Source organism: Gymnoscopelus braueri (genome assembly GCF_963280865.1).
Source record: "Gymnoscopelus braueri genome assembly, chromosome: 10".
NCBI classification, from domain to species: Eukaryota; Metazoa; Chordata; class Actinopteri; order Myctophiformes; family Myctophidae; genus Gymnoscopelus; species Gymnoscopelus braueri.
The window spans coordinates 23,269,861-23,290,485 of NC_137611.1; positions in this window are offsets into that span (position 1 = coordinate 23,269,861).

The following is a 20,625-nucleotide window of genomic DNA, read 5'->3' on the forward strand; positions in this document are numbered from 1 at the left end:
GTGTTTTAAGAAGGGATTTAAAAGCCTCAATAGAATTAGCACTTCTAATATAGAAGGGCAGGCTGTTCCAAAGCCTAGGAGCAGCAGCAGCAAAGGCGTGGTCACCCCTACTCCTCAGCCCGGTTATGTGAACCTCTAAGAGCAACTGGTTGGCTGACCTCAGTGCTCTGTGTGGAATGTAGGGCTCCAAAAGTTCGGACAAGTATAAAGGCCAGGCCGTGCAAAGATTTGTAAGTGAATAAAAGAAGCTTAAAATCTATTCTAAAATTGACAGGGAGCAGTGCAGAGCAGCTAAAACTGGGGTTATGTGCTCTCGCTTTTTTGTACCAGTGAGGAGGCGAGCAGCCGCGTTTTGCACCAGCTGCCAGCAGTGCCAGAGATACCTACATGATGTTCTAGTCGTGATAATAAAATGCCATGATCTACAGTGTCAAAAGCTGATGAAACGTCCAGGAGGACCAGGACTGAGGAGCTACCAGAATCAGCAGTTAAAAGCAAATCATTAAAAACTCTCAGGAGAGCAGATTCAGTACTGTGGCCAGGTTTAAAGCCAGACTGAAACTTTTTGTGTAGGCCGTTTGTGAGTAGGAATGACTGTAGCTGGGTGTAAATAACTCTATCCAAAACTTTGGAGAGAAATAGAAGGTGAGAGATGGGCCTGAAATTAGAAAAGGTAGAAGTATTAACGTAACCAGAGAGGAGGGGGGAATTTATTATCAGTAGCACACTTGGGCCAACAGCATCAAAGCCGAGATGGAATGCAGTCAGTTAAGCAGTTTATGGGCCTCAGGTGCATGACCACATCGGTGAGTGTGGATAGAGACACCGGCTCAAAATGTATGAGAGTGGCAGTGACAGGGCATAGGGGAATGGGAGGGTTTAGGGCAGTGAGAGAATGCACTGAGCTAAGATCAGCGACAGGAGAGGCGGCTAGGGGGTTTGTGAGGGAGTTCAAAATATTAAAAAGGACCTGAGGTTTATTGCTGTTCTTAGTGACTAACTTGGAAATGAAATCAGTTTTGGCATAGCTCATATACAAGCTCAAAATGTGCTTGTAGATCAGCAATGTCTTCTACTTTCGTGTGACAATGTAGTAAGACAAATTAAATTAAAATATGGAGATAAAAGGTTTCTGCCCGAGGATATGCTTCATTGACTGGGGTCCTCCAGGGCTCTATACTTGGTTCACTGCTTTTTTCCATCTACACCAAGGTCCCTATTTTTGCCAGTGCCTTACCCATTATCCCTTAACTTCTTTGACATTTTGTACTATTTTTAAAAACATTTTCAAATAGTTCAAATAGCCTATCTACAAGCTCACAATGTGTCAATGTAGATTTTTTTTAAATAAATGCTTGCTCTCAGTGAAGACAAAGACTGAACATTTATTCTCATGCATGACCACACAGAATGCAAATGTATGCAACTGAGGAGCCATCCTGTCAACACAGTTTGCATGTTACATGTATGAGCTGGACATTTTTTAGGCTGTTGCCAACTATTGTGTAGGCCTATGTGAATTTGGACCTTTATAGGACCATTTGTGGTCTTACACTGCCACCAAGTGGGTTAAAACTGCTACTGTAAGCCTGTTGTTACAACTTTATTCCTGTTGTATTAGGTTAGTCTATATACATTATCTTTATAATGATTTTTGTTTAGCCTTATTTGGAGAGTTTCTACAGGGTAGGTCTAATACTTTACTGTATGACACACACACGCACACTCGAAAACACACAATGCATATTCTAATCTACAAGCTCTAATTGAAGAAATAGACAAACTAACTATAACGTAGTTATGCAGGGAATCAATGTAAGTTATTGTGATTAAATGATAAGCATTGCACAATGCAAATAGGATTGGATTTGTCAACAACCTTCTATCCCATTCACAATGATAGACACAACTAATGGGCCATCCGAACAATTCACTATAACTATATAAATTATAAAAGTTATAGTTTGTAGAAGATACTATTAAAAATCATTTTAACTCAAGCGGATTAGCAGAATCAATACTACAACTATAACAGTGGTGAATGATATACAGTAGTAGTTGTAATTATAGTGCTAGTTGTTAGGACAGCCCATATCTTGGGATGAGAATGTGTAAGTTAGATAAATGTGCACTTCTTTTTTTTATTCCACAGTTTTGCAGTGACACAACACATAGATACCTATGAACATATATTACAGCGCATAAATACATCTACCGGCAGATTTCTTAAAATCTAATCTAATATAAAAAAATTGCACTTTTTAGAGATGCCAGGTAGTACATCCAGTTGCACCTGAGTTTGAATCTGACTCAAATCATGTCTAATTTCTCTGCCCTCAGGTTCCTGTTTACACTAATTTCATTTACCCTGAGGACTACAAGGTCAAGATATTTTCAACTCAAGGTATGTGAATGTGTAGGCCCTTGGAGGTATTTATTTAAAAAATATATTATATATGTATGTATGTATCATCATATCTGCCGTTGCCAACATAAGGTTTAGATTAGAAGATATAGATCTGCCATTTCAGTCTGAAGAATTTGTAGAGGTGACTCTCCACCAAACAGACTAGTTCAGACTAGTTCAGACTATTTCAGACTATTTCAGACTGCAACAGACTGGTATTCGGTTGGCAAAAGTTGGCATTAGTCTTTCAGCCGACGTGCCCATTGATGCGAGTCACGTCATTAAAATACAGTGCAAGCACATCCCAAATGAGCATAGCAACACTGGCCAGGTCCGCTTATTATAAGCGACTTTGGGCTTGTTTCCATCCAGCGTTTTTTCTTCTCTGATGTGCAGTGGTGTAAAGTAACTAGTACATTTACTCAAGTACAGTACTTAAGTACAATTTTGAGGTACTTTTACTTTACTGGAGTATTTCCAATTGTCTCTACTTTTACTCCACAACAATTTTTTGACATTTTTAGTTACTAGTTACTTACGATATAAATCATTATAAAACATACATTAACCACTTTAGCCCTATTTTATACCTATAGGCTATTTGAAAATAGCAGATCTACAAGCTCACAATGTGTTGCGATGCGACGCGTTCTGAGCTTGTAGATCTGCTATTTTCAAACATTTTAGTACTTTTACTTTTGGTACTTTAAGTACATTTTGATACCAATACTTTAGTACTTTTACTCAAGTAAATGTTGAATTCCGGACTTTTACTTGTAACAGACTCAGAGTACATCTATTGCATTGATATTTTTACTTAAGTAAAACTTTTGAGTACTTTTTCCACCACTGCTGAAGTGTACACATTTTATATAGTAAAACATAAATTAATTAATTTATTGAAATTAACACCCAGAAAATAGCCAAAACTGAGCTCTTTTCGATCTATAAGGCCAAATCTCATTTGAAAAAAAGTATATTAAGAGTATATGAAAGCCAATTAAAATGTTTATACTATTGGAATCTTACACACCTGCTCCCAATAAATTACATCACCACAGCGCAAAAGTAGGTCAAATCAATCAATCTCTCTCTCTGGGAGCGACAAACTGGGACATGATTGAAACCCAGGCAGAACTACTGTACACTGGGATAGATTTATATTCTTGGCAATACAAAGATATTACTTCAGTTGTTAATATTGTGTCAGAGTTGTTTTATGATTCATTATTTTATGGTAGAAACAGATAGGGAGTTATTGTTTGACAGAAACGGAAAATTTCATTTTGTAACTGAAGCAGGTAAGCATTGTTTGTCATTGATATTTGATGCCCGGTGTACTTGCGTCACACAACCACCAGAGGGCACTCACTACATTTCAGAGTAAATGAGGCAAACCTGGCTGAAGGGACAGTGGGCCTTATTCACCAAATGTTCTTGGAAATATATTCTTGAGATCCACTTACACAGTTTTCATGAATATTCTGACTTTCACCAATGTTTTCTTATTTGGGATTTGATCTTCTGTATGAACAGAATCTACACACGCTCATAGCACTCTTAGGCACATTTGATGCACTCTTAGGCACATGTTTGCGCAAAATAATTGGTTCTTGCGTTTTCTTCAATTATGCATTTGTAAAATATTATAGGATTTAAATTAAAGCTATATTTTTTCATCATTTATAATATATCTTCTTAATAATTGTGTTCATTAGAGTTCTCAACTGTCCTGAAAATGAAATTCAAACAGACCCTTGAAGTCCAAGTACCCCCCGACCCCCTTGCTGTACCCACACCATCCACGTAGATTTATCCCAGGAATATTATAACGAAGAATTTTAAGAAGAAACATACGAAGATATTTGTCAATGACGACCATTGAATCTATAAGGTAAGGGTGCATGGTTTAAACTAGACTGTCTCGGATAGATAGATAGATAGATAGATAGATAGATAGATAGATAGATGTTACGCTCTCTTGGACGCTATTGACTACCAGGTGAAAGGAGTTTTTCGTTTTTGACCTTTATTTAACCAGGCAGACAAGCCAAGAACAGCTTCGTGTTTACAACTGTGGACAACAAAAAGAAAACATAATAGTGGTCATACACTGTTGGGCTCCATTTCAAACAGATCTTTATTGGATCTATATAGCACAGCCACCAAGGAATGGAATAGTCTAACCCCATCCCTCAAAAAATGCAGTTCCCTGGGCTCATTCAAAACAGCCCTAAAAACCCATCTTTCTGGAGGCCGAAAGAGGAGCTAGTACCAGTTTCCCTGTAGACAGACGACCCCCCCCCCTCCCCTTTTTGTACATATTTTGTATTTCCTCATGCTTTTTTTGTATATAATTTTTATTTTTCCATGCTTCCCCCCCCCCCCTTTTTTTTTTTGTACATATATTTTTTAAATGCTTTTTTTGTACATAGTGGTATTTTTTCTGTATTATCTGTATTTTCATGTTGATTTTTGAACTGTTTGGTTGCTACTATATATGTCTATGAAATTAACTCAAGGACCCCAACGGAAACAAGTCCGCAAGGACTTTTTTGGCCGGACCTTTTAGACAAAAGCATTATAAATGTAACTGTGTTGTTTTACATTCTTTTGCCTAATAAAAATTTCAATCAATCAATCAAAAGACCCTATTGGACACATGGTAGTGTACACTTTCCAGGCCAATAGTGGAGATTGGCAGCATCAGGGACCGCACAACACGTGGGGACCTAAGTTATTAACACACACACACACACACACACACACACACACACACACACACACACACACACACACACACACACACACACACACACACACACACACACACACACACACACACACACACACACACACACACACACACACACACTTGTCTCCTTATTTCAGTGTGGCACTGATAACCCATAACCCATGTATCAGATTTTTTTATGTGTAAGGTGACCAACTGGATATTGATGGAGGATAGACCACAAAGTAAATACTTAAAGGTAGGGTAAGTGATATTTTTGGGTTAAAACAAAAAGTATTTTTTTTAAAGGTTTAAGCACTATATTCTGATAGTAATCATTGCTATAGAGTGTTTGTTCAGTAACAGGAGTCTCCCCGTTTCTCCAGCTCTTTAATAAACAGAAAATTCATTTTCTGGTAGGTGTCAAAATCTCAGCCAATCAGGAGAAAGTACCCATTTTTAAGCTTTATTTTTTATAGTGTTCCAGTTCTAATTTTGCCTGCTCATTTCTTAGTGTCATCACTTCCAATTTCACTTGTTTAATCTATATCCTGATTGAGTTCTCTATCCTGATTGGATAAAATTGGAAATGAAACTGAAACGAAAATGCATTTTCTGTTTTATAAAGAGCTGGAGAGACATGGAGACTCCTTATATGGACAGGACACTCTATAGTAACGAGCACTATCAGAACATAGACCCATTTTGCAATTATTTGAATAATTGCAAATCACTTACCCTACCTTTAAGTTTAAAAACAAAATAGAAAATACTGTAGCACTGAGACCTACATAAATGCTACTATATTACAAACCTTCCTGGTATTTCATGGAATTCCTGGTCTAAAAGTAGTTTTTAGCTAATAAGCTAGCTAAATGAATAGAAAGCTTTATAAAGTTTTATTTTATGTTGAAGCAGTTAAGTTACTGATTTTCAGTGAAAGCCACTGAGTTAATCTGTGTCTAGTCAGTTCACCATACTATTTATACCTGTCTATTTCTGAGAGTGTTTGTCAGGTTGTAGATTGTGTTAGTGTGAGTGTCTGTGTGGGCTTTTAGCCTTATGAAAATCGGATTTCTGTTTGTCTTGCCTGTCTAGGTTTACATCTTTGGGTCCTGCTCACTAATCATCTGACATTACAAACTGACCAACATTGGCCCCAGCGTACAAGGTATTGATTTTTGTTTTTCCACTACGTCAGTCTGCAGCACGTTTAGGAGGAATTGGCAGACCCAGTCTGCTAGTGACCAGCCTGTACATCGATCAATTTGACTTCGGTTCATGGGCCTCCATCCTGTCAGTCCTGAACCCACTTGTCTTGACACAGCTTTACCAAAACCAGCTTATCCTGAGTCTACTCCGGCCCCTAGACCCATTTGTATGGTCTCGCTTGGTCATTCCAGCCGACACCCTGCCTGAACTCTGAACAGCCATTCTTGTTGACACCCTGCCTGAATCCTGATCAGCTGGCCCAGCTGATTTCCCGCCTGAATCCTGGTCGGCCATTCCTGCTGGTACCCTGCCCGAGTCCTGGTCGGCAGTCCCCGCCAATGCTCGCCTGAATCCTGGTCGACCATTCCTGCCGACCCCCTTCCTGAATTCTGGGCGACTGTCCCGGCCGTCATCCTGCCTGAATCCTGGTCGGCCGTTCCGACTTTTCTATCTTTCCGTTACCTACTCCAGTCCCATCCTGCTATGCCTAGTCTCAGCCAGTCCAGTCAATATTTTGCCCTGCCAGTTCTGTGTTCAGTTCCGTGCCCCGGTCCTGTTCTGCTCTGCCCTGCCCTGTCTCCAGCCCCTGGTTCCTTGCCCTGGTCTTTCCTGTCTTCCCTTGTAGTTGTTACCTCTCTCAACTTGTGATTACTGTTAACCTTAATCTCCTGTGTCCTGTTTGCCCCATCCTATCTGTCCATTGAGTTCATCTGTGTCTAGTTAGTTTCCCTGTCTATTTATACCTGTCTGTTTCTGAGAGTGCTTTTCCAGATCGTAAATTGTGTTTGGGCTGTTCTGAAAACCTGATTCTTGTTTATCTGCCTAGTTTGTCTAGTTACCTTAGTTTGAATAAACCCTGTTTGAGTTGAACCTTCCTGCTCACAACTCGCCTGGTATTCTTGCAGGTATGCAGGCAAGTATCTTAATACATTTTACTTCTTATGTCCAGTACGTACAGGTAAGTATATAATTACTTAAGAATTTACTCAGTATGTTCAGTGCAATTAAAATTCAGCAAACTATAATTTTCTATACCACTTTAACTTCTTTTCATTATCTTTTCATTTGATTTTCTTCATGCCTACACTCTTTACATTTTCAGGTCATGGATGTTCCTTGGATTATTGTGCATTCAAACCTTGTAGTGTACGTTTGTGAGGATTTAGTGTTCCGTGTTGATGCCCCTGGTTCTCTATCGCCATTTGGTCCTGGCTGTACCCACTAGGTTGTGTGTGCAATGATTGGTTTGACCCTCATCAGTGCAGGTGTTGTAGAATCTCTCTGCTTGAATGCTCTGCCACAGTTAGTGACATGTCTCCAACATCCGTTTGAATGTTGGATGTTGACTGTACCACCGCACTGTAGTGTTGTTGACAGTGGTCTTGAACTGAGGTCATAATACTGCTTCTGTCTGTGCTTCTGCTGCACTCTCACAATTTGTGGCTGTGGTTGTTTATCTATAATAGGAAGTACCGATCTCAGTCATTGGCTCATTAGCAGCTGGTGACATCATGCTAGAGTGTTGTGGTACTCCAGCAGGTAACAAGTAACTTCAGCTCTGATACAAAATGTTCGAAAGAACCACTGACTTTAATTAATCAGCTAGCTGTGAGTGTCCAGATGTTGAAAACATTGCGTAATTTTTCACCAATCCATAGGTGACAGCTGCATTGTCCTTCGTTTTGCAAACACTTTCTCCATGCATTCTGTAGTTTTGTCAAATCCCAATCCATCCTAGCTGCAGCCTTCACTTCTTTCTTGCATCCTACAACCGTCAGAATTCAGCCAGGAATGCAATTTCGTAGAGGCGTTGGTGGTATAGTGGTGAGCATAGCTGCCTTCCAAGCAGTTGACCCGGGTTCGATTCCCGGCCAACGCATGCTTTTTAAAGGAAATACTTACAATTATTGTCATGACCAGATTTGGTTGGTGTTATGCTTTCTAGAATTTTAGATTTGTAATAATAAAAGCTCTTGGTAATCTATGATGAAAAATATCTGCTCTGACATACGACGAACGTTGTGTCAGCAAAGGTAGAAGGCTTATTTACCAAACATTACAGTCAACCCAACCACGGACTGTTTAAGATGCTACCAAGGGTTGGCTCCGCAGCCTCAGAGCCACTGGCAGTAGATTGCTACTGGACAAAGCTATTGTTTTTAACATTGTCATATAAAAGTTCTGGACAGAGAAGAAAAAAATGTTTTGGAAATGTATAACAAAAATTATTATTAACTAGGCCGATTACAGTTGGGAAAGATGCCCACTGGGAATACATGCCCATCCGGTTATGCAATTCCCATTGTACCTGTTGTAAGAGTACTTAGTGCACTACTCATTATCCTACTAGTATAATTGAAATGACCTCCAAAAGTACGTCCGGGGTTGCTCAGCACACGATCACTCCACTTGCCCAAAAACTTGCCACAGACTGCTGGTCAGTGCTCTGGCTAATACTTAGGCTTCTTTCCCCGCCTTCAATGTACTTACATATTGTACAGTTAATATAAAACTACATTTTAACATTTTAGCCACAGCAACTTTCCTTCTTTTTGGCCGCAGCAACTTTATCTTTGGCCGCAGCACCTTTGTTCTTGGTCGCTAGGACCCCACCCTACTGCGCATCTCCATATATGGCCATATCAGCGGCCCAAACCTCTAGTCATAGTAATTGGAGGCCAGTCTATGACGTCATATCAATGACATAATACATCTCCATACATGGGCATAACAGGGACACAGACAGATACAAACATCTCCATATATTGGCATTAAATGGGACACAGACAAGACAGAAACATAGATAGACAGACAGATATAGAGATGTCTGGACTTTTGGTTTTGGACCTGGTCCAACCGAATTCCTACTAGGCAGATCACACCCTCGGGTACTCGGCGATACCCATGGCAAGTTTGAAGTCGATCAGTCAGACATATATAGATACTAGACCGGTTGGACACCAGCCTACTCGGGACGATGCAAGTCGGGAACAATGCAAGTTGTTAATGCATGCCGCACTCTGTTGTGTAATACCCTGTGTACCCGTTGTCTGTCTGACTGTGTCCGTTTTATGCCCATATATGAAGATCCCTGATGTCATCAGTATGCCTATATATGGACATGTCAATATATGGGCATATCGGTCGGATTGGCGGTTCTGGACAACCGGCCCTCCATAATATGCCTATATGTGGGCATATTAGTCGGATAGGCGATGAAAGTCGGGAACAATGTAAGTGAATATGCAGTACCCGTTGTCAGAGTACCTGTTGTACCCATTACGTGTACCTTTTACGCCCATATATGGAGATCTCTGTATCTGTTTGTGCCTGTGTTCCTTTTATGCATTCCCATACATGGATCCTGATGTCATACCATTGGACGTCCATATATGTCTATATATGGGCATATCGGTTGGATCGGCGATTCTGGACAACCGCTTATCCGAATGACTCGACACTGGGCACCGCACTCCCTCAAGTCCTTGCCAATGTGCACGCCGAGTTTGAAGTTGAAGTCGTCCTACTTTAGCCTTGGAACTGGATGCTTAATAAACCCTGATTTATGTTGTAATTGCATGTAGTTTCCGTAGTGTAGTGGTTATCACGTTCGCCTCACACGCGAAAGGTCCCCGGTTCGAAACCGGGCGGAAACAGTTATTTTTCTTCTATTTTCTAAAATGTTCCCGACGGGGAGGCTGAGATATTTTCAGAGCTTTTACGTTTACAATCAAGGCAAGTTTTTTTTGTAAGGAAAACTGTATTAATGTACCTGGCCTTCAGCCAGAGCTTATTCTTTTTCAAGAACTTGCAATGCGTTGCTCCTGAGAAATATATGATGGATGTCGGGGGACCCAGATCCGGCAGGCGTTGGTGGTATAGTGGTGAGCATAGCTGCCTTCCAAGCAGTTGACCCGGGTTCGATTCCCGGCCAACGCATTCGTTTTGATTACATTGATAAGATTTATTTATTATCATGTTGAGCTATCCATTTGTCTCTGTTTTTGATTGAGATCTAATGTTAACTTTATTATTATATCTTGCTTAGCTAAATAATTACATTAATTTAATAAAAAATTTATAATTTGGGATCTTGTAAAATACTTTTTAAATGTAAGTTTACTGAGAAATATCTGCTGGAAGCTTGTTAGTATTTTGTTACAGCGCTAATGAAAGCTATTTGGTTCAGTTAATGAGTATGTACTATCCAGAATACAGGTTAGCTATTCATTCACCTCTGACCATTCTCCCCCGATATTGGTCAAGAGTTCTATCACATTCCAAATTCCAACTTCACCACTGGGTTTGGTAAGCATGCATTGACTCCAGCTTGACAAGTGTTTTTGTCTTATATTTAATAATTTAATCACATAGATCGTGGTTTGCAATGTAACATGTTTTTATCGCTAAAATGCTTGATGCGTAACAGCTAAGCATTGGTGGTTCAGTGGTAGAATTCTCGCCTGCCACGCGGGAGGCCCGGGTTCGATTCCCGGCCAATGCATGCTCCTTTTTTTTCAATCGTAAATGGTGAGTACTATTTTGTCTGTTGACGGGTGAACAAATAATCATTCACCACATGAGACATTTTCAACTTGGTTTACTTGGTTTGGGCCGTTACACGTGCCCTCATATCTATTTCAGGCCCCTATACAGCCTGAAAATCTAATTGAGTGGTCTCCATATGGCAAGTTTCATTATTGACGCCCCCACAGTCAGCCGTCCACCCACAAGGCAATTTTAAAGATCCCATTACTTAAGTGCAATTAGTCACTTTTTGATCATTGTTCTGAGAAGGTGAAGGAGGATTAACACTGGCAGGCGGCAGTATTCAAATGGATGAAGTAGATTATTTACTTTCTAATCCGTCTTCAGAAAGGTGGATTTGCTTCATTTATCTGACAAAGTTAAGAAACATGATCGCTGCTTTAATAACATTGGAAGTGGTTCAAGTTGTTGGGGAAAGTAAACATCGCTAGTCAGTGTGTGTGTGTGTGTGTGTGTGTGTGTGTGTGTGTGTGTGTGTGTGTGTGTGTGTGTGTGTGTGTGTGTGTGGTGTGTCGTGTGTGTGAGTGAGAGAGAGACCGGGGTTGATTCCCCGACGGGGAGGCGCGCTCTTTTTAGCCCTGAGATGGCCAAACCCTCAACATGTCATATGTTTTTGGGAAGCTGGCCTGAAGTCCTCTTGAATGGGGCGATTCTTTTGACTTGCAAACACACCCCAGAGGTTGCGTGTCCCATGCATTGGTGGTTCAGTGGTAGAATTCTCGCCTGCCACGCGGGGGCGAGACGTGTATAGTCGTCACTCACTGACAGCCAATAGAATCGCATCAGGTTTTCCAAACGCAAACGCCTTGTAGTATCAATGTCCAGTCAACAGGAGGCAGCATACTGCGGTAGGGCCACTTTGAGGCCAGCACACATCAAAACAGTATACTTGGCCACCAGATGGTGGCAGCACTGCACTGTAATAACAGATCAATAAAACTTTTCTAGTAAACCATTACTATCAGCTCCTGCCCCGCGACGAGACGGCCGCCTCTGGGCGTGGCGGCGGTAGGGGCATCCCTGTCGATCATGGTAGTGAATGCCAGCCAATGTGATTTCAGTATGCTTTAGCATGTCCATGGTATTGCAATATATAGAAGTGATTCCAGAGATTTAAAATGTATGGGGGTCGTGGTGGTCTAATAAAAATGGAATAGAGTCTGCACACTGTAATGCCGAAAAAAGCTCTGCTTTGTATTTATTAAGTTTGTCAACGTTTCGGCCTGTTCAGACCTTCATTACGACATATACAGTATATGTCCTGATGAAGGTCTGAACAGGCCGAAATGTTGACAAACGCTTTTTTCAGCATTACTAGTGTGCAGACTTTATTCCTGTGTGTGCACTACCTTTTTCATCCGTGGTCTAATGCCTATCAAAGTAAGGGTCCTTGAAAGTAAAAAGGTTGAGAATCACTGAAACTATCTATTTAAAAAAAAACATGAACCAGATATTTACTCAGAGCTTTACAATTTTCTTATCATGCTAATTGTCATTTGTCAACTTTCAATTGTGAGAAAATATGATCATAGTTTCAGAGAATCAAGAGGGATTTATTTTGTCACTTATACTGACATTATTGAAATGTTTATGCCATATGTTTTGCAGAGACTGCTAATACAACACAATACAAAAAGATAATAAAAACGTAATAATTCTGGATATAATGAAATACAAAATATATATATATATATATATACACATTATAGGTAAGACAGAGGTAAATATTTTACAACGGCAGGTATGACAAAACTCTTAAGGCATTGGTTCTCAAAGTTGGGTCCGGGGACCCCCAGGGGTCCTTGGGGGTGTTCCAGGGGGTCCCCAGCAAAATGTGTTAATATAGCATCATAATAATTTTAGCCGTTTATACTTTGGCTATTCAAAAATAGCGCGGCACCGAGCTTGTAGATCTGCTATTTTTGAAAATTTGAAAAACTTTCTGCAAATCTTTGAATATAATATTTTTTAAAGCAAACATTTGTAACTCAAATCTTTGCTTCTGGGGGTCCCTGGAACAACATATTTTGACATGGGGTCCGCGACCAAATACATATCATTTTGGGGGTCCTTGACATGAAAAAGTTTGAGAACCACTGTCTTAAGGCATATATGATTTTTTTGTGCAAGAAGCAGAAGTCATACATGTACATAAGATGTGCTAGAAGCAGCCATCATTCACAGTATATAAAAATGTCCAAGAAGCAGAAGCCATACATACAATATGAATGGAATTTCACTTGTCTATGTACAGTACGTACATTTTGCAAATAGCTGTTCAGGATTCTTTACAGTTTAGATTCAGTTTTTTCAGACCTTGTCCATGATCAGGGCACTAAAAGCTGCTGGGGAAAATGGGGGGGGGGACGTTGGCATATCTGTCATTTCTTCCTCTCTGCTGTCCACCTATCCTTCTCCATGGCATAGAAGAAGGATTGTTGGAATTCCTTCCATGACATCTCCTTTGCCATGCCTTTGCACAATAAAAGCACTTTTGATGGACAGTAAATGTACTTCCCAGTCACTCCTGGAAACCCAGTATGGATATGCGGACTGTTTTGGCCCTGCTTGAGCCCCTGGTGGTAGAAACGGCAAAGTCATCCGCTAGGTTGAGTGTCTGGGAGTTTCCTCTTTCTCTGGGCTTTGGCCTCCACTCTGTTTTGTTGAGACCAGTTGAGACCGGAAAGTAACATGTACTCTTCCAGGGAAATAGGACATTCTTCTGTGCATGTTTGCCTATCACATATGAAGAAGAGAAAGTATTAGATTCATACATTAGACATATGTATTTTGAAACAAGTTGATATTCTTAATTATATTATAATTATATAGTGGTTGAGTCAAGCCATGGCTCGTGATTCATAGCTCTGTAAATGCCCAGGGCTATCAGAGATGTCTTGTGTCCCACATTATAGTTTATTTAGGCTTCATTCACAACACAGCTTATATCATGGGCCTCAACAAATGGTAAACTTCACTGCTGGCTTTTGGTGGACATTTTTGTCAAAATTCTATTTTTGCCATGGACATACAAATGAGCAGACAATAACATTACCAGAAACACATAAAGAGCCATAGCCTTAAATTACCTTTACAGGTCTGTAACTCTGAGAGTGTACAAATGGAACCAAACCCATTTGTGCACTCTCAGAGTTATGGGGGTCCTTGAAGATAAAAAGTTAGAGAACCACTGTCCTAGTTGACTCTTAATGTGCCATAGCGTCATAGTAAATAAGTGTCATACATATTCTGAAGAAAACCCAGAGACTGACACTCAGTAATTGAGTATGATCAAAACAAGAACTATATTATAATGTTATGTTATGTAAAAAACAAACAAAACAAAAATTGGTTGGGAGTGTGCAACTCTGAACAACTGTACAGATGTTAGCCATGGTTCACATGACGCTCGTCTGTCATAAGCGTCATGGCGCTGCTTGTTCCTGTTTTTTTAAATGTTTGCATTTACAACCCGTACATCTACATAAACATTCAAAGTTCAAATATAAAGTGCTGACCCTACGGCCATGGATGTAACAAGTTAAAACGCCTTGGTCTAAGTACCCGTATCTTCCGTATTTTTCAATACAAAGCCTTTTAATCCAATCGGTGGCCATTTTTTTCTTATGCTTTCAACACCGTGACCCTATCAGTTGGGAGGTGTACTGCACTCTGATACAATATAACTGTAAATACAAAATGGCCGCCGATCGGATTAAAATGCTTCTTTATTACACAATACGGAAGGTACGGGTACTTAGACCCAGACGTTTTAACTTGTTACATCCATGGCCGTGGGGTCAGCACTTTATATTTGAAATGTTAACGTTTATGTAGATGTACGGGTTGTAAATGAAGACATTTAAAAAACATGCCATGACTGTCATGATATGACGGTCATGTTGGCTATACAGATGTATAAAATCATTACCATGAAACGGTAACAGCATAACGGCAACTAATTATAAAGATGGCCCAAATAAAACGCTAAAATGGCATGCTGACTAAACAGACTATGTCACAGCCTATTTAGTAATGCACTGATGTCCTTCTATGATAAAAAGAAAAAACATTCTCGTATTCGTATTTTCGGGGACGCGTCTATTTACAGTTCAGTCCAGTCTAGATCCCCGCCTACTGTATCCGGTAATCTCCACGTGCGCATACAGGAATGCACAAAGCTGTTTCCGTGTCCGCTCAAGACCGGATATGCAAACTGAAAAGCCAATTGGAACACATTTAAAATGTACGTTCCGTGACCATTGTCTTAATCACACATGGCCAACACAGCATTCTGACTAAACGTACTATGTCATGCACGTGTTTAGTAGTGTACTTTTGCGTTCTATCGTTAAATACAAACATATTTGCCAGTCTTAACTCTATGGGTCCTGTCCGCACAAAAGCTAAAAGCAAGATGGCTGCTCCTGCAAAACTGAGCTAGCCTGTGATTGATTGGCAGAGTGAGGAAAAAAGCCACAGACCTGCCATAGAGATAAAACGGTGGCCAAACACGGTATTGCATCCGTAGTGAGTTAAGACTACCATAGACTTTGCATTGAAAAAGTTAAGGGCGAGTTAAGCTTAACATTTCCCAGTGCTGCCGCGGGGGTCATCAGAGCATTGCGGTAGAAGTCGCAGCTGTGCTTGTAGTGGCTTATTACACACCTGGCGGGTTGCAGTCCGTCGCAGGACTTCAGCGCCTGTTTCCGTAGTGTAGTGGTTATCACGTTCGCCTAACACGCGAAAGGTCCCCGGTTCGAGACCGGGCGGAAACATCCTTTACAGAACTGTGAGAGTGTCCGACCTGTACGCGCGGTTGCATGTCTACCTATGTGCATGCATGGGGTCATTATTGCACTTGGCCTGCGTTTTTCTGGATGTTCAGTTTTGCCAAGAAAGCAACGCAAGTGACCCACAATGTAGATTACCTTCTACACAGTGACGATGAATGAAGGCCCTACGTTGTCCCACTTGTCTGTCAGCATTGGAGACTTGCCGTCAGTTCCGTGCGCTTTTACCTGCCGGTGGCTGGGAGGCCCCAAAGCACAAGGGCAGCAGTTTCCATAGTGTAGTGGTTATCACGTTCGCCTCACACGCGAAAGGTCCCCGGTTCGAAACCGGGCGGAAACATGTTTGTTTCTTTGTCACCCTGCTCTCCGTCGATGGCGCGTCCTGTTGCAGCGGAATCTGAATGTGACGTGGCTCGCGGTAGAATTCCGTGCCGTTCACGTCGCAGCGTGACTGGCGGGTGACAGGTGATGGTTAGGCGCATGTGTCCTCGTTAGTATAGTGGTGAGTATCCCCGCCTGTCACGCGGGAGACCGGGGTTCGATTCCCCGACGGGGAGACGCTTGCAGTTTAAACATTACATTACATTACAGTCATTTAGCAGACGCTTTTATCCAAAGCGACTTACAATAAGTGCATTCAACATAGGTAGGGAACAAAAACTACTAATCACCAGAAGTATTAAGTGCATTTTCTGCAAAAACAAGCAACCAAGAGTATACCTAGCACTAAGGTAAAAGTGCAATATATCAGCTACCTATTTTCCTTAAACAGATGAGACAACAATAGCAAAATCAAATGAGCAGGAGCTAAAACAAATAAGTGTATCGACTAAACAAGATCCAATAAAACAGTACAACAATAACACAAGCGTTCGTACAACTAGTTAACAACAAGTAGGCCAGGCAGAGAGGATGGGTAGTGTTTCCTGAAGAGGTGGGTTTTCAGCCTGCGGCGAAAGATGGGCAGTGACTCTGCTGTCCTGACATCAGTGGGAAGTTCATTCCACCACTGTGGGGCCAGAACAGAAACAAGTCGTGACCGTGTGGACTGGCCAGAAGGACCCTTGAGTGACAAAGTGTCGTCCCTGGGTGGGCTTGAACCACCAACCTTTCGGTTAACAGCCGAACGCGCTAACCAATTGCGCCACAGAGACTTTATTACTCACCTTTTACACACCTTTTACACACCTTTTCCTTTAAACACCGAGACCTCTTAGCATGTGGAGTTGGACAGTGACGTCCAGAGTTGCTCTGACTGTGTTGCACATCTCTTTGACATGTGGTGGCGCGGAACCTTTCCTTGATCTGTATCTCCCGTCAGCAGCAGACGTCTTTACACCCGGCCATCTCTTCAGAGTACACAGGGTTGTCTTGGTGGAGCTTGACTTCATAGCTCCGACCGGTTCTCAAGTGCAACACAGCTCTGTGTGACACATCTCTGACATGGCTCTCAGGGTTTGGCGGCAGGCACAGACTCTGTACTTTATGGCAGCCTCCCATCAGCATGACCCTTGATGCCAGCGGGATCCTCTGCCACCCTACGCTCCATCGATAGCCTGTCGCATTACAGGGGAGTCGGGGCCATCTTGGAGTTTTTGAATGCGACACAACTTGCAGTTGAACGTCACTCACCTTGCGTCGGTAGCGCACTCGTGGCCGGCGGATGACAGGAGGCGGGCAGATGTGTCCTCGTTAGTATAGTGGTGAGTATCCCCGCCTGTCACGCGGGAGACCGGGGTTCGATTCCCCGACGGGGAGGCGCGCTCTCTTTAGCCCTGAGATGGCCAAACCCTCAACATGTCATATGTTTTTGGGAAGCTGGCCTGAAGTCCTCTTGAATGGGGCGATTCTTTTAACTTGCAAACACACCCCAGAGGTTGCGTGTCCCATGCATTGGTGGTTCAGTGGTAGAATTCTCGCCTGCCACGCGGGAGGCCCGGGTTTGATTCCCGGCCAATGCAAGGCAGTCTTTTGAACGTGTGCGGAATTGATTGCATTCCCGTAAAAGAAGAAAAGTGAAGTAAATTCAAACTTGAATGCAGAAATGGGCCACATCTCCCAAATCGCTTGTGCCACTGTTTCCAGTATAGGCTCTTGCTGCTGGGAACCAATTCCTGGCTCCTTGGTCATCAGAGCATTGCGGTAGAAGTCGCAGCTGTGCTTGTAGTGGCTTATTACACACCTGGCGGGTTGCAGTCCGTGGCAGGACTTCAGCGCCTGTTTCCGTAGTGTAGTGGTTATCACGTTCGCCTCACACGCGAAAGGTCCCCGGTTCGAAACCGGGCGGAAACATGTTTGTTTCTTTGTCACCCTGCTCTCCGTCGATGGCGCGTCCTGTTGCAGCGGAATCTGAATGCGACGTGGCTCGCGGTAGAATTCCGTGCCGTTCACGTCGCAGCGTGACTGGCGGGTGACAGGTGATGGTTAGGCGCATGTGTCCTCGTTAGTATAGTGGTGAGTATCCCCGCCTGTCACGCGGGAGACCGGGGTTCGATTCCCCGACGGGGAGACGCTTGCAGTTTAAACATTACATTACATTACAGTCATTTAGCAGACGCTTTTATCCAAAGCGACTTACAATAAGTGCATTCAACATAGGTAGGGAACAAAAACTACTAATCACCAGAAGTATTAAGTGCATTTTCTGCAAAAACAAGCAACCAAGAGTATACCTAGCACTAAGGTAAAAGTGCAATATATCAGCTACCTATTTTCCTTAAACAGATGAGACAACAATAGCAAAATCAAATGAGCAGGAGCTAAAACAAATAAGTGTATCGACTAAACAAGATCCAATAAAACAGTACAACAATAACACAAGCGTTCGTACAACTAGTTAACAACAAGTAGGCCAGGCAGAGAGGATGGGTAGTGTTTCCTGAAGAGGTGGGTTTTCAGCCTGCGGCGAAAGATGGGCAGTGACTCTGCTGTCCTGACATCAGTGGGAAGTTCATTCCACCACTGTGGGGCCAGAACAGAAACAAGTCGTGACCGTGTGGACCGGCCAGAAGGACCCTTGAGTGACAAAGTGTCGTCCCTGGGTGGGCTTGAACCACCAACCTTTCGGTTAACAGCCGAACGCGCTAACCAATTGCGCCACAGAGACTTTATTACTCACCTTTTACACACCTTTTACACACCTTTTCCTTTAAACACCGAGACCTCTGAGCATGTGGAGTTGGGCAGTGACGTCCAGAGTTGCTCTGACTGTGTTGCACATCTCTTTGACATGTGGTGGCGCGGAACCTTTCCTTGATCTGTATCTCCCGTCAGCAGCAGACGTCTTTACACCCGGCCATCTCTTCAGAGTACACAGGGTTGTCTTGGTGGAGCTTGACTTCATAGCTCCGACCGGTTCTCAAGTGCAACACAGCTCTGTGTGACACATCTCTGACATGGCTCTCAGGGTTTGGCGGCAGGCACAGACTCTGTACTTTATGGCAGCCTCCCATCAGCATGACCCTTGATGCCAGCGGGATCCTCTGCCACCCTACGCTCCATCGATAGCCTGTCGCATTACAGGGGAGTCCGGGCCATCTTGGAGTTTTTGAATGCGACACAACTTGCAGTTGAACGTCACTCACCTTGCGTCGGTAGCGCACTCGTGGCCGGCGGATGACAGGAGGCGGGCAGATGTGTCCTCGTTAGTATAGTGGTGAGTATCCCCGCCTGTCACGCGGGAGACCGGGGTTCGATTCCCCGACGGGGAGGCGCGCTCTCTTTAGCCCTGAGATGGCCAAACCCTCAACATGTCATATGTTTTTGGGAAGCTGGCCTGAAGTCCTCTTGAATGGGGCGATTCTTTTAACTTGCAAACACACCCCAGAGGTTGCGTGTCCCATGCATTGGTGGTTCAGTGGTAGAATTCTCGCCTGCCACGCGGGAGGCTCGGGTTCGATTCCCGGCCAATGCAAGGCAGTCTTTTGAACATGTGCGGAATTGATTGCATTCCCGTAAAAGAAGAAAAGTGAAGTAAATTCAAACTTGAATGCAGAAATGGGCCACATCTCCCAAATCGCTTGTGCCACTGTTTCCAGTATAGGCTCTTGCTGCTGGGAACCAATTCCCGGCTCCTTGGTCATCAGAGCATTGCGGTAGAAGTCGCAGCTGTGCTTGTAGTGGCTTATTACACACCTGGCGGGTTGCAGTCCGCCGCAGGACTTCAGCGCCTGTTTCCGTAGTGTAGTGGTTATCACGTTCGCCTAACACGCGAAAGGTCCCCGGTTCGAGACCGGGCGGAAACATCCTTTACAGAACTGTGAGAGTGTCCGACCTGTACGCGCGGTTGCATGTCTACCTTCAATGTGCATGCATGGGGGTCATTATTGCACTTGGCCTGCGTTTTTCTGGATGTTCAGTTTTGCCAAGAAAGCAACGCAAGTGACCCACAATGTAGATTACCTTCTACACAGTGACGATGAATGAAGGCCCTACGTTGTCCCACTTGTCTGTCAGCATTGGAGACTTGCCGTCAGTTCCGTGCGCTTTTACCTGCCGGTGGCTGGGAGGCCCCAAAGCACAAGGGCAGCAGTTTCCGTAGTGTAGTGGTTATCACGTTCGCCTCACACGCGAAAGGTCCCCGGTTCTAAACCGGGCGGAAACATGTTTGTTTCTTTGTCACCCTGCTCTCCGTCGATGGCGCGTCCTGTTGCAGCGGAATCTGAATGCGACGTGGCTCGCGGTAGAATTCCGTGCCGTTCACGTCGCAGCGTGACTGGCGGGTGACAGGTGATGGTTAGGCGCATGTGTCCTCGTTAGTATAGTGGTGAGTATCCCCGCCTGTCACGCGGGAGACCGGGGTTCGATTCCCCGACGGGGAGACGCTTGCAGTTTAAACATTACATTACATTACAGTCATTTAGCAGACGCTTTTATCCAAAGCGACTTACAATAAGTGCATTCAACATAGGTAGGGAACAAAAACTACTAAT